The following is a 15,427-nucleotide window of genomic DNA, read 5'->3' on the forward strand; positions in this document are numbered from 1 at the left end:
GGTATTATCAGTACACTGATCAGATACTTAACTATACCTCTTCATACGCCAGGTTTCAGTGTCAACTAAAGAAGGCATCTCCCCTCTGAATGAATGTCTTGGGGCAGTAATGTGCTGGATGAGGAAAAACAGATTAAAACTGAGTCCAGGTAAAACAGAGGTGCTTGCTGTTGGAAGTCCTAATCTGGGTATGGAGGTTTGTCAACCGGTCCTGGATGGGATCACACTTCCCCTAAAGGATTGTGTTTCAAGATTGCGGGTGCTCCCGAATCTGTCCATCCAGATGTCAGCTCAGATAGATGCAATGGCCAGGAGTGCCTGTTATCAGCTTCGGTTGATAGGCCAGCTGTGTCCCTTCCTGGAACCTGAAGGCGCTGGTAACCTCACATCTTGACTTTTGCAATGCAGTCTACAAAGGACTGCCCTTGCACCAAGTCCGGAAACTTCATCTAATTCAAAATATGGCAGATAGAGTGGTCACTGCAATATCTAGAGGTGACCATATTAAACCTATACTAAGGTCTCTTCACTGGCTGCCTGTTAATTTCCAGACAAAGTACAAGGTCTAACCTGTAAAGCCCTTCATGGCTTTGGTCCAGCTTACTTACGGGATCGCCTTCTCCCATATAATCCGCCCCACACATTGAGGTCCTCTGGTAAAAACCTACTATTAAAAACTAGCAAAGACAGCATGAAAGAGGTCTCTAATAGTTTGACATGACAGAATCTAGATAGAATCTCCCTCCAAACAAAAAGCATTTCACACTTCCACTTTCTCTCCTTTCTGGATATGCTGATGCCTCGAGGGCTGGATTCTTAGCAAAACAAGGTATGAGGTTTGAATTGTTGTATAATTCAAAGGTCAAGGTTTCTATTTTATTTTTGATAAACTATTATTTTCAAGGTGCAACTTTTTAAATGGTTTAATATATATAATAATAATAATAATAATAATAATAATAATAATAAATTTTTATTTATATACCGCCCTGTGGCGAACCAATCCGGGCGGTTTACAGCATTAAAATAACATACAGCATAAAAACAATTTATTTCCCTCCCCCCTTAAAAAGTAATTAAACAACATATCTAATTTAAAACCACAATAACTAGTTAAAATAACAATAAATTAAATTAAACAAAATAATACCAACCAATAAACCACTGCAACTTCAGTTCTAAAGAAAAGGGGGCTTTGGAGACATTACTGAGGAGGGGGAAATCCTAAGATCCTGAGGCCGGGATATTTCAGTCTGGGAAGGCCTGCCTGAAGAGATCCGTCTTGACAGCCTTTTTGAAGCTGTCCAAAGATGTTAATTGACAGATCTCATCCGGCAGGCCGTTCCAGAGCCTAGGGGCGACAACAGAGAAAGCCCTCCGGGAGGTCGCCGCAAGCCTCGATTTTTGAGGCTGCAACAAGTTCCTCCCAGAGGACCGGAGAGCGCGGGGAGGATTGTATGGGAAGAGGCGGTCTCTGAGATAGCTTGGACCCAAGCCATTTAGGGCTTTAAAGGTAATAACCAACACCTTGTACTGGGCCCGGAAACCAATAGGCAGCCAGTGGAGGGACCTCAAAACCGGAGTGATATGGTCCCTTCTGGATGTTCCTGACACAAGCCTGGCTGCCATGTTTTGAACCAGCTGTAGTTTCCGAACCAGGCACAGGGGTAGCCCCATGTAGAGCGCATTACAGAAGTCAAGGCGTGAGGTTACCAGCGCGTGCACAACTGTCTCGAGATCCCTTACTTCCAGAAAAGGGCGCAGCTGGCGTATCAGCCGAAGCTGATAATCTATCATCAGGAGCGACGAGTCAAGGAGCACCCCCAGACTGCGAACGCAGTCACTAGAGGAGAGTGTGACCCCGTCCAGGACTGGTGGTTGCAACCCAATTCTTGGTTTCGGGGCCGCTACCGTGAGCACCTCCGTCTTGTTCGGATTCAGCTTCAATCTGTTTTTCCTCATCCAGCCCATTACCGCCCGAAGACATTCATTGAGAGAAGAGATGCCATTAGAATTCGAGACCGACGAACGAGACATGGAGAAATAGATTTGGGTGTCATCAGCATACTGATAGCACCCAGCACCATAACTCCGTATGATCTCACCCAGCGGCTTCATATAGATGTTAAACAACATTGGGGACAAAATAGCTCCCTGAGGGACTCCACAAAGGAGCTCCCTCTTTCTGGAGCTACTGTCCCCAAACAGCACCCTCTGGGACCTGCCTGAGAGGTAGGACCGGAACCACTGCAATGCAGTGCCTCCGATGCCTAATCCCCCCAAGCGGTCCAGGAGGATGCTGTGATCTATCGTATCGAAAGCCGCTGAGAGGTCTAAGAGCACCAACTGGGTCACACTACCCCTGTCGATGCTCAGACGCAGATCGTCAGTCAAGGCAACCATGGCAGTCTCAACCCCAAAGCCTGTCCTGAAGCCAGTTTGAAATGGGTCTAGATAATCGGTTTCATCCAAGACAGCTTGGAGCTGAAGAGCAACCGCCCTCTCGATTACCTTGCCCAAAAATGGCAGCAAAGAAACAGGCCTGTAGTTGTTCATATCCAGGGGGTCCAGGGAAGGTTTTTTCAGAAGCGGCTTAACAGCCGCTTCCTTCAGACAAGATGGAACATGCCCTTCCCTAAAGGATGCATTGATGATATCCGTGAGGAATCTCCTCAATGCATCCCCCCCCTGGACGGCCAGCCATGATGGGCAAGGGTCGAGAGGGCAGGTTGTTTTCCTCACCTTGCCAAGCAGCTTGTCCACGTCCTCGGTACTCACTGATTGGAGCTGATCCAGAATAACTTCATCGACGGAGTCACTGGACACCTCGCCTATAGATTCTGTTCCAACAGTGGCGTCTAAGTCGGCTCTTATCTGAGAGATTTTATCTGCGAAGAAGTTGTTAAACGCGTCACAGCAGGCCATCGTCGGGTTAAGCAAGGGATTTGGCGCAGGAGGTACCTGCGTCATTTCCCTCACCACCTTAAACAGCTCTGCTGGACGGGACTCTGCAGACGCAATACGTGCAGAGGAGAAAGCTCTCTTTGCTGCACGAATTGCCTCCCGATAGGAACAAAGAAAGTTCCTATGGCGAGTTCTGTCAGATAGGAGTCGAGTCTTCCGCCACCTACGCTCTAGTCGTTGTCCGAACCGCTTCATTCTCCTAAGCTCTGGTGTATACCATGGCCTACGATTTGAAGCGGATTGGCAAGGACGCTTGGGAGCGATCGTGTTGATAGCCCTGGTAAGATCGGTGTTCCAGGTATCAACCAGAGCATCGACAGGGTCACCGGCATTCCCAACCATTAAACCCTCTAAGGCTCTCTGGAATCCTATTGGTTCCATTAGCCTTCGAGGGCGGACCATTCGAATGGGTCCACCACCCCCGGTGGGGCAGATATTGGCTCTTAGTGCCGTCTTGACCAGGAAATGATCCGTCCATGACAATGCGGAGGTACTTACCACCTCCGCCCACGGATATTCCTGTTCCGTACTAAAGACCGCATCGAGTGTATGACCTACACAATGTGTGGGCCCAATGACCAGCTGGGATAGGCCCATGTTTGTCATGGTCTCCATGAACTCCCGAGCCGCACCTGTTAGGCTGGTCTCGAGCGGAATGTTGAAGTCCCCCAAAACTAGAAGTCTGGGGGACTCCAACAGTAGCTCAGAGACCAGCTGCGTCAGCTCAGTCAGGGAGTCTGCTAGACAACAGGGTGGTCGGTAGACTAGCAAAATCCCCAGACTATCCCTGGTCTTCAGGCTGAGATACATACACTTGAAGTGGACTGTGTTCCGGACAGGTATCCTGGTCAAGGCCAGGTGGTTCTTGTGAACCAGAGCCACTCCGCCCCCCCGCCCACTTCCCCTCACCTGCTCACTGACAGAATACCCGGCTGGGAGGGCCTGCGCCCAGGTGACTGCGCTATTCTCTCCCAGCCAGGTCTCTGTGAAGCAGGCCAGGTCAGCATCCTCATCCAGGAGGAGGTCCTGGATGATGTGGGTCTTGTTTTTGACCGACCTGGCATTGCAGAGGAGCAGAGTGAGGTTCTGTGGAATGGTTGGTCTGCTCTCCAAGCCATTCTGAGAAACAGAGGGAACTGAAGGCGGGATAGCTTTCAAGCAGCGATCCCGTCTATAATATATATATATATATATATATAGAGAGAGAGAGAGAGAGAGTTATAATTTTAATGCCTTTGCGTTGTTTTGAATTTCTACTGTTTAAAATTTGTTATTATCCACCTTGAGTCTCTATATTGGGAGAAAGGCTGGATCCAAATAACTAAACTAAATAAACTGGAGATCCCTTGGAGATCTAAGAGTTTCTTGGTGGAGATAGACCCTCCACCAACAGAGACGGAGACTTCAGAGACTTGATGAGTCTGTCCAGAATTGCTATGTGCCAATTTTGGCACCTGAGGATACATCTCTTTTGCCAAATATAGCACTTTGATAACATGAAACTTCCAGGTCTCGGTCCAACACAATCTTGGGATTTCTTGTTTCATGAGGTACAACTCTCACTAGAAGTTAGCTCACAAACCTTGTTTTCACTAGAACTGCACTAGGGCTCTATACTTAGCAGCCAATTCTAAGCACCCCATTCACCAAACTACAATCCCCAGGATTATATAGGATGGAAGCACAGCTGTTAACATGGCACCAAACTGCTATGATTGGGAAGTATGACTAGGCCTTTGGTTGCCAACTTTCTGGTGTCCCTCCATCTCTCTAGTAAGGTTGTGAATTCAGGATTGTCTTAGGCTCCATGGTTTGTGAGCTAAAACCTAGGTCCTGGGGCAGGGCCTCTAGTGATGGCATTCAGTTGAATGCATAAAGTACCAACTAGAGTTGCTCACATCTTGTCATTCAAATATATTCCATATACTTTTCTGTATGGAAGTGAAGAGAGACATGTATGCAGAGTAGTGAGCCCCTGTAACACCACAACTGAGAAAAAGCAGAAAACTAAGCCAATCCATAGACCAATGCAATCTTTGCCAGTTGAAGCAACCAATGAATTAAACCTTCCAAATTCTAATAAGCTACTGCTCTTCCATATGAGCTGGATATTAGTGCAGAGCCCTTTCCTCTTGACTGGAGCCCCAAAAATGGAAAAGAGGCACAATCGTCACCTTCCTGAAAATGTTCCCTGAAAACTGGAAGCTCAATGCCAAGCCCTGATGTACAGCCCTCCTACTGCTCCATGTAAAAAGGACAAGGAAAAACACAGGTTACAGGAGAAGATCCCCAATAAAACCTGATCCTTTCTAGCCCAGGTTTAGATCCTGGGGACAGGGAGGGAAATCAGAGTTTGACTTGGGAGTCAGTGCATGTTGTGCGTGTCGATATAGGGCTAGATAGGAGACAGGAATTCATCTTCAGCATCCTTTCTCATAGTCACAACCAGTTGAATTCTAGCAACACCTCATTTATGCTAAAACTGATGCTTCCGTAATTGACACTGTCCTTCAGATTCTATATACTCAGGGAAGAATACAGGATGCTCAAAATAGGGCAGAGGTTTATTGAATGTTTCTGGAAGGACAAGATACTTCCAGATCAAGAACTTTGTAGCAGAAGTAGCATAAATGAAGATTATAATAGAGTTTTACAAAATACAGTAGCCCTCCCAATTCGCAGGGGATTCATTCTGGACCCCTTGTGAAAATGATGACTCTCACATATTCGAGTCCCATAGAAAATAATGGGCTGCACACCCATGGCACCGGGAGGGGAGGCGCATGCAGGAGCACGCCGTTTTATTAATGGTCGCCTGTCCCTCCCGTGAGGAGTGAGGCTGCGGATACTAAGTCTGTGAAAAGGGAGTGACAACTGTACAACAAAATGTATGAAGGCTGCCTCTCCAAAAAATATTTCCTATTTAATTTTTTTTAATTAAGTCTTATCAAATAATAACTTAAAAACATTCAAAAACGTACTTTGAACTGCTCACATTTCTACACTTTCTCTCTAGTGGATACCTCAAAAGGTATAAAAGCAAAGCATTTTGCACACTGCTGGCATTTGTTTGATTTCTCCTCAGTTTCGATTCTCTGATGAGTCTCAAGTTCTTCTATAATGAAGTGCAAAGCCAGAGAAGAGTCATATCAGCATTAAGAGAGGAGGGACGCCTGGGATCTACTATAGAGCTAAGCAAAGGTCATCTAGGAAAAGAAACTGGAGAGATAAAGTAGTTTCGGTGTCCCTCTTTTCTTCCTTTCATAGATATTAGTCACAGTTGCTAAATGGAACTCCTTAAAATGCTGGAAAACAAGGACTTGAGCTGGTTCACACCAATTGCTTGAACCAGTTGAACCAGGTGTCAGAACCAGGATGTGAAATTTGGATTCTTCCATGAATGTTGATGTGTGATTGGATTCTTCCATATTTGTTGTTGGAGAAATATGGAAGAATCAAAACTGAATGTAATTATATGATCTTTGGAATAGCGGTATATAAATAAAACATATTATTATTATTATATAGTTTATAGAAAATGGTAGTGGTGTTATATATTTGGAAAAAGGGGTTGAGTGAAGTTTGTGGAACTGGATGTTGGGAAGGTTAATTCATTGAGTTTGTGGAGCTGGATAGCGGAAGGATTGATTCCTGGAGTGAACATAATGTGGAGGGAAAGGAATGGGAACCATAGCAAGCAGCCAAGCCTCACTCGCCCACATGCCCCCTCCTCGCCCCCCACCCCTGATGGGAAAGCTGAGAAGGGGAAAGGGTTGGTTTGAGTTAATTTTAATACATGTTATTTGGCCAGATTGCTTGACTGGGTTTATTGGTACTTTGGTTTTATTTAAGGTTGCAAAATGGTGGGAGCAGATGGGAATTATCTCACTGTTGTGGGGTGGTTTGGTGGGAACTTGCTGACCATTCAGTGGTTCTCAAAACAACATATTTTGGGGGGAGATTTTGGATGATGAGGTAATTAACTTGTCAGTTATATTTTTAGCAGGAATAAAATACCCAATAGGTCTTGATGTGGGGTGGGATGTTAACTGGGGATATAAAATGGTCAAATCTTTATTGTTAGTTAGATCTGACTATAACGCCATGAACTGTGCCTTTTATGCAATCTCTTTCCTTCAATAAAGTTTTTAGTTTAGATCCTGTTCTGAAATTTGACTTTGTTGATGAAGACTTTGTTAGACTTGTTTCTGACAATTATCAACCGAACCAAGACACGTGTAAAAGGAGTGTCAAGTAGGAGATACTCTAAGGAGGTATTTATTATAGCTAACAAAATATAACTAAAATATAAGTCATGCAAGATATTAAGAATCTTGCAGGTACAATATTTGTAAGTATATAATATTCAATTCATAAAAGCTATTAAAATAATAAATAGACCTAAGCATCCAATTCTGAGACTAACTTCCAAGATCCGCTCTTTAACTCTCTCTCTCTCGATCTCCAACCGACACAATTCCCCCAACTGTCTCTTGGTCTCTCAGGCCTTATATCTCCTTCTCATGGAAGCTTCCAGAAGGGCCTTTATCCTGGTCTCTGATTGGTCAAGAGAGCCTTCCGCAGTGATGTCATTCTGCATTTGCATAAACCTCCCTTTACTGCCTGAAGAAAACCTCCATTGACTGGAGCCCTGTTATTACAACAACAACAACAACAACAACAACCCCTCTTTTCCTTGGAAGAGATTCACAACTATACCTTATTTCCTGCCTGGGAAGAATAGGAGGATTCCAGAGGTTTCCATTTCCACTAAGATTAGGAGCTCCCAAATTCCCATGGAAGAGGTTTCCTAAGGCATGTGCCAGGACAGAGTGGGGAACGGGGGGCTCCTCATGGGTGAATGGCCCTTTGTCAGCTGAACTTGAGGCTCAGGGTCCCTAAGAAGGGGAGGTGCCCAGGCCCCCCAGAATCTCCTCTGAGCCTCCAGGAGAGCAAGGCTCAGGGAAGGGACAGTCTGCAAGGGGCTGAGAGCCGCTTGGACCAAACCTTGAGGGCACTTTCCCAAAAGCTGGCCAGGATTGGTTTCAGGGGCTGGCATTTTCCTCTCAGAGGACCATCAGGATCTCAAAGACCACTCCCCATTTTGGATTTTTTTTTTTTTTTTTGCATATCTATTACATCTTATTATCTGTGTTCCACGCAATTACACTCTTAGATTACAAAAACAGTCTCGTCCTTACATATATATACAGTATTTACATAATTCACAGAAATACTTTATCTTATTAATTTCACGTAGTTACTCTTCAATAGTTCCCCCTCATGAAGTGTTATACTCGTCATGTTACTTAATCATTTAAATGCCAATATTTTTTCAAGAAGTCTTCTATAATTTTCCAGTTTTCCACTTCTTCATTCCTATTTTTTATTATTGATGTCAAAATGTCCATATTTTTTAATTCCAAAACTTTATGTAGCCATTCCTCTATACTTGGTAACACCTTACTCTTCCAACTTTTTGCAATTAGTATTCTAGCAGCAGATATAAGGTATAACATGATTTTCCAATATTTTTCCTCATTGTTTTCTCCTAAGAATGAGGTCATATTCAATAAATACACTTCTGGTCTCATAGAGAATTGTATTTTTAACATTTTTTGTATAATATGGTGAACCTTTTCCCAAAAATTTTTTAATTTTCCAACAACTCCACCACATATGGTAGTATGATCCTTTCTCATTTTGGCACTTCCAGCATTTATTCGTACCTAAGTTATACATTTTAGCAATTTTTACTGGAGTGAGGTACCATCTATTAGAGACCTTCAAGTAGTTTTCCTTTAGATCTTGTGCTACCGTAAATTTGGCTGTTTTTCTCCATGTTCTCTCCCAATTGTCCATAGATATCGTATGTCCTATCTCCTGCGCCCATTTTATCATACTATCAGTCACATTTTCCCTTTCCAATTCATAACTCATAAGTTCTTTGTATATTTTGGCAATCTTGCCTTTTTCCCATTTTGGATTTTGTCTTTTGACTGTGTTGCCCTCAGTGGAGACTTGCTTACTCCTAAGGTGCCATAGAGATGAGCATGGAACGTACAGGGAAGATGGCTTTTGCAGTCTTTTCCACCATTGAGCTTACCTTGTCAAAAGAGAGCAGGAAAGTAATCGGGGGGAGAAAGCAAAGTCCCACATTTGCTCCCATAAGCTCCCCCTGAAGCTTTTCCCAGCATGCCCTAGTCATCAGTCTCCCTCCCAGGCTCCACCGTTTCCTAGAGAGATGGAAACCTTCAAGGGAGAGTCCTTGGGGGTCAAGCCAAGCTCTCCTCTGCTTCCCCAAGGCCTCCTTCTCCATCCACTGCTGACTTTGGAAGGGAGACATAGATTGCTCTTGGGAAAGTTACTTTTGGAGGGACAGGGACTCCCAAATCCTCCTAGTCTGGTTCTAACATTAAGTATGTCAAATATCTGCAATGAACTGGGCCAGGTCTTATGCCAGGAGTGGGGATCCTGGGGCTCTCGCTCTGTATGCCATTAAGAAAAAGACTGAATCTCCATGACTGGTGCTAAGTTTCATACACTTATGATGGGCAGCCAGGAAAACAGAATGCTTCAAAGAATTCAAAGGTTTATTGGATGGAGATAGAAGTGTAAGATGCCTTAAAATCATATGATCTGAATCAAAGACAGCATCAAAGGGGGCTCTAATAGTTTTACAGGATAGAAACTTCCTCCAAACAAAAAGTATTTCACGCTTCCACTTTCTCTCCTTTCTGGAAATGCTGATGCCTCAAGGGCTGGATCCTAAGCAAAACAGAGATAAGATTTGAACTGCAATTCAGAGGTCAAGGTTTTTATGTGGTTTTTGATGCAATTTACAATTTTCAAGGTCCAACTGTATAAATGATTTAATTTTTTAAAAAAAATTGTTATAATTTTAATACCTTTGCATTGTTTTGAATTTGTACTGTATTAAATTTGCTGTTAGCCACCCTGAGTCCCTATATTGGGAGAAAGGATGGATGTATGTAAATAAAATAAATTAACTGGAGACCCCTTGAGGATCCATGGGTTTCTTGGTGTAAATAGCCCCTCTACCTACAGAGACTGAATGAGTCTGTCCAGAATTGCTATGGGTCATTTTTGGCACCTGGGTTGTATCTCCATTGCCCGAACCTAGCACTTTGACACCATGAAGCTTCCAGGACTCTCCCACAGAATCCTGGGATTTCTTATTTCATGAAGTACTTGGAATTATATAGCAACTTTCATGAATGATTGTACTGGGACTCTCTACCAAGCATCCAGTTCTAAGCACCCCATTCCCAGGTTTCTCAAGGGTGGATCCACATCCGCTAACATGGCACCAAACTGGTACAACTGGATAATATGTATAGGACTTTGGTTGCCTACTTTCTGGTGTCCCTCCATCTCTCTTGTAGGGTTGTGAATTCAGGTCCTGAGGTTTGTGAGCTAAACCCTAGGACCTGGGGCAGGGCCTCTAGCGATTCATTCAGCCTAATGCATAAATTACAAACCACAGTCGCTCACAGTTTGTCATTCAAATCTACTCAATATACTTTCCTGTGTAGAAATGAAGAGAGAAATTTTTAAAGGTCTGTTCCCAGATCAAGGGGAAATGAGAGAACTATTCTATCTCACTTGCTTGGAGAGACAGGATAAAAAGCAGGATAAAAAAGTCGAAAGCTTTCATGGCCAGCTTCCATAGGTTTTTGGGGCTATGTGGTCACATTCTAGAAGAGTTTCTTCTGACGTTTCGCCAGCATCTGTGTCTGGCATCTTCAGAGATGGCAGCCACAGATGCTGACGAAATGTCAGGAAGAAACTCTTCTAGAACATGGCCACATAGCCCAAAAAATCCACAAAAACCTAAAGATAAAAAGCATTTAATTTAGCCTCCTTCTTTCTAGCCAGATGGCGAATGCAGAATATAGTAGTCAGCCCTTGTACCACCACAACTGAGAGAAAGCAAGAAACTAAACCAATCCATAGACCTCTGCAATTTTTCTAGTTGAAGAAACCAATGAACTAAGCCTCGCAAATTATAATAAGCTACTGCTCTCACATCTGATCTGGATGTTTGCACAGAGCCCTTTCCTCTTTCCTGGAATTGGGCTCCATCCAAAATGGAGAAGAGGCAGCCTCATCTCCTGTCTGAAGATCATGCATGAAAACTGGAAGCTCAATGCCAGGCCCTGATGTATCGTATCTTTACTGCCACGTGTAAAAAGGGCAAGGAAAAACACCTGTTACAGGAGAAGAAAGCAAATAAAACCTGATCCTTTCTGGTCCAGGTTTAGGTCCTGGGCAAAAGAAGGGAAACCAGGATTTGACTTGGGAGTTAGCAAATGTTGTGTGGCCTGCCCTGCCTGCCCTGGGGCCTCCCTGGGGACCAAATCCATAACCCTTCTCTTCCCCCTCAGTCAGCATTCTTACAAAGGAACCAAATTTAGGGGTCTCCCATCGGCATCTTGAGGCACCCACCTTTCCTTTCCTTTCCTGCCAAGGAAACCCAGAAGGAGCCCTTCTTCCTAAGCAGCCAACAACCAAACCCACCAGCCTTCTAGAACCCTATTCAGGCTCCAAGCCAACCACTAACAATGGTCCAAGTTCAGGGCTGCTTTAACTGTCTGGCTGAATGCTAGGGAATTCTGGGAACTGTAGTTTTGTGAGATATTTAGACTTCTCTGTCAGACAACTCAGATGCCATAATAAACTGAAATTCCCAGGATTCCCGAGTACTGAACTAGGGCAGTTAAAGTGGTTTATTTCTGCAAATTGGATTATTTCTACAATGTGTTTTTGACCTCTGTTACTATTTGAGCGTCCACAAGGCTCTGTGGGTTTGAAAGGAAGATTCATCATCATCATCATTTCTGCAGTGTTTTTGAACCAGATCTGAGAGAGCCCTGCAGCCTGGATCTGCCCAAATCCCAAATATTGCCCTCTCAGCAAAGCCTGGAGATATTAACCTTTATGGACCAGAATTCCTCAAAGGCTGACTTTCCCAATCTCTCCTGAGAGACCCTCCTGGACCTAGAGCAGCCTCAAAGAAAGGGGTCCCATTGAATGGGGGCCCATGTCTTTCTGAGTCTGTGGGTCCAGAGGAAGAGGACTGTTTTCCAGGACCCTCTTCCTAACCTCACAAGGCATCTCTTAGCATTTGCCCAACACTGCTCTTGAACATGCAAAGATCAGGCAAGCAAGATCTGCTTTGCTGTTTGCAAAAAAAAAAGATGGAAAAACAATGGGCCCTTGGTATCCTTTGGGATTTGGTTTGGATAGCAAAATCCATGGGTGCTAAAGTCCCATTATATAATATGAGTGACCTTGGGTAAGTCACACTCTCTCAGCCTCAGAGGAAGACAAAGGGCAAAGTGGAACGCAAACCTGAAGGCAAGGAAACCCTGGGAATAGGGTCACTAGACACGAGTTCAAGGCACGCAGCACACCCCAAGCCCCCAAGGCACACTCTCTCAGCCTCAGATGATGGCAATGGTAAACACTCTTCAACAAAACCCACAAAGAGACTCCTGTGACAGTGTTGCCCTAGGATCCCCAGAAAGGAATTGAAGGCACACAATTCTACCCCCAAAGTCTGGGAGGAAAAGGTGGAGGAAAGCTTAGAAGAAGGGCTGGAGGCAGAGGAAGGCTTAGAGGAAGGGCTGGAGGCGGTGGAAGGCTTAGAGGAAGAGGAGGAGAAGAAGGAAGGCTTAGAGGGCCTGAGGAGGAGGAGAAGGAGGAGGAAGAGGAAGGGCTTACAGGAAGGTCCTGAGGAAGAGGAGGAGGAAGGCTTAGAGGAAGGACCTGAGGAGGAGGAAGAGGAAGGGCTTATAGGAAGGGCCTGAGGAAGAGGAGGAGGAAGTCTTAGAAGAAGGACCTGAGGAGGAGGAGGAGGAGGAGGAAGAGGAAGGGCTTACAGGAAGGGCCTGAGGAAGAGGAGGAGGAAGAGAAGGAAGGCTTAGAAGAAGGACCTGAGGAGGAGGAGGAAGAGGAGGAGGAGGAAGGCTTAGAGGAAGAGGAGGAGGAGGAGGAAGGCTTAGAGGAAGAGGAGGAGGAGGAGGAGGGCTTAGAGGAAGAGGAGGAGGAGGAGGAAGGCTTAGAGGAAGGGCCTGAGGAGGAGGAGGAGGAGGAAGAGGAAGAGGAAGGGCTTATAGGAAGGGCCTGAGGAAGAGGAGGAGGAAGGCTTAGAAGAAGGACCTGAGGAGGAGGAGGAGGAGGAGAAAGGCTTAGAGGAAGAGCCAAAGGAGGAGGAGGAGCAGAGAGACCTCTGGAGGATTCTGCAGAGGAAGAAGAAGAAGAAGGGGCTCCTGAGCATACGCAGAGGCCTCTGGGGGAGAAGCCACAGGGAGAAATCTCCTGGTTGTAACTTATTATTACTATTATTAGTAGTAGCATTAGTATTATTTTATTTATTTATAAAGACATGGAAAGACGTATTTATAAAGAGCATCTCAGTGAGTCTCTGTATTATAGGATCAGGAAAGATTTTAGGTGTTGTTAAGCTTTGGGAATCCTGTTTGGGGTCCCTTCTGACTTTGGGGCCCTTTCATCCTCCATTTTGGGTTCCCTGAAAGCCTCAAACTGTCAACTGCCAAGCGCTGAGGCAGAGGCTGCCATTTTGTGTTCTGGCAGCCATTTTGTGCTTCTTGTGACTGTGAGGAATAATGTTCCAGAACCTTCTCTGAGTCTCAGTTGAACAGAGGCTCCTCTTTCTCTCCTGAGGTTCCAGAGTCAGAAGGAAGCCAGGCTCCTTGGGCCAAAAGGAAGGAAGTGTGTCTTTTGTGTCTCTTTTCTGGGAGGGTTTTCTTATTTGAGAGCTCTGCTCCTTCTGGGGAACAAGGGTTTTAAAAGGGATCAGAAATGGGGAGGATAGTTTTAATACAAGCCTTATTCTTATTCTTCACAAACATTGGGCTTTGGCTTCTAAGAGGAGGCTAGTCCCCCAAAAAAGGCCAAAAGTGGCTCCTTTGGGAATTTTAAAGTCTCCCCAGTTTTCTTATTAATAGATTTTCAGGCAAGAAGGAAGGAGACAGACCAGAATAACTCATATTACCAAGAATGAAACAAACAAACATACAAACAAACAAGAACAACAAAAATAAGGATTAGACAGAAAAGCAAACTGCTTTTATTGAAAAAAAGCAAAAACATTTTTAACAGGATAAAAGTACGAATTGGGTTCTTCTATCCTTTATAACCGACTGAGGCTGTATCTGAACTGCAGAAATAATCTGGTTGGAAACCACTTTTTTCTTTTGTAATTTATTTATAAACAATCCTTTACAAACAAAAATGAAAAAACATACCAAGACATTTGCATAACAAATACAGCTACAACAACAAAAAGTAGAAATACCTATAACATACACATACAACATGCAATAAATAACATCCTGATATACAAAACTGTCAGAAATGTACTATTTAGTTGCTTCCAAGTTAAGCTAAGATGACCCTTTTATTTAATTTACTTAAATTCCTACAAGGTATCAATACATGTTAAACCTCTAATGTTCATGTAGATTTTCCATATGATATCTGGGATTGTACAATAATAATTAGTATTACAAAATAAATCAAAGCATGACCAGTCCTCTTTAGTTTTCTCAACTGGTTTATCCCTCATGATTGCGGTTAAAATGTCCAATCCCTTTGCTTCTCTTAGTTTAATTATCCACTCCTCTATTTTAGGAATTTGGATGTTTTTCCAATACTGTAAATGACCATCTACAAAATTAATCTGGAAAATCTTTTAGCTACTTCCTTTTCCAGTTTACATCTCATATTGAGCAAAAAGATCAAAGGGTTTAAAGGTATTTCTTCCTGTAAATGCCATCAAAGAAAATGCCATCAAAGAAAACCATTATCCTGAAACATGGAAACAAGCTAATATAACTTTGCTGTTAAAACAAGATAGAGATGCAACTGAGGTAAAGAGCCATAGGGTAATTTCCTTATTAGATATGGATTATAAATTATTTTCTATGATTTTGGCCCATAGACTCAAAAAAGGTCTTAAAGGCTGGATTCATAAGGACAAGTCAGTGGTAATATACAAAACGTCTGAAATATAATTGAATATTTTCAAAGGCACAACGAAAAAACACTTATCTTTTTAGAAAAGGCCTTCAATAACATAGCATGGGATATGTTATTTGTGACACTTTAAAAATGGAAATAGGAGCTTCTTATTATAGATGGATAAAGGCAATGTATAAAGATCAAAGAGCCAAACTAACTGTTAGCTATAAAAAACACAGGAATTTAAGATTTCTAAAGGTACAAGGCAAGCTTTCCCACTATCACCCCTTTTGTTCATTCTGATCCTTGAAGCACTGAATAATAGGATAAGATTAGAAAATAAGATCAATGGAACAAAAATAAATAAAACTGAGTTTAAAATGAGAGTCTTCTCAGATGACATTTGTATTCCCTGGAGAACCCAGAAAAGAGCACAAGGCAATTGATGGATGTA

This window comes from Sceloporus occidentalis, unplaced genomic scaffold, assembly GCF_023333645.1.
Source record: "Sceloporus occidentalis isolate IW3139 unplaced genomic scaffold, rSceOcc1.0.p SCAF_21, whole genome shotgun sequence".
Classification (NCBI taxonomy): domain Eukaryota; kingdom Metazoa; phylum Chordata; class Lepidosauria; order Squamata; family Phrynosomatidae; genus Sceloporus; species Sceloporus occidentalis.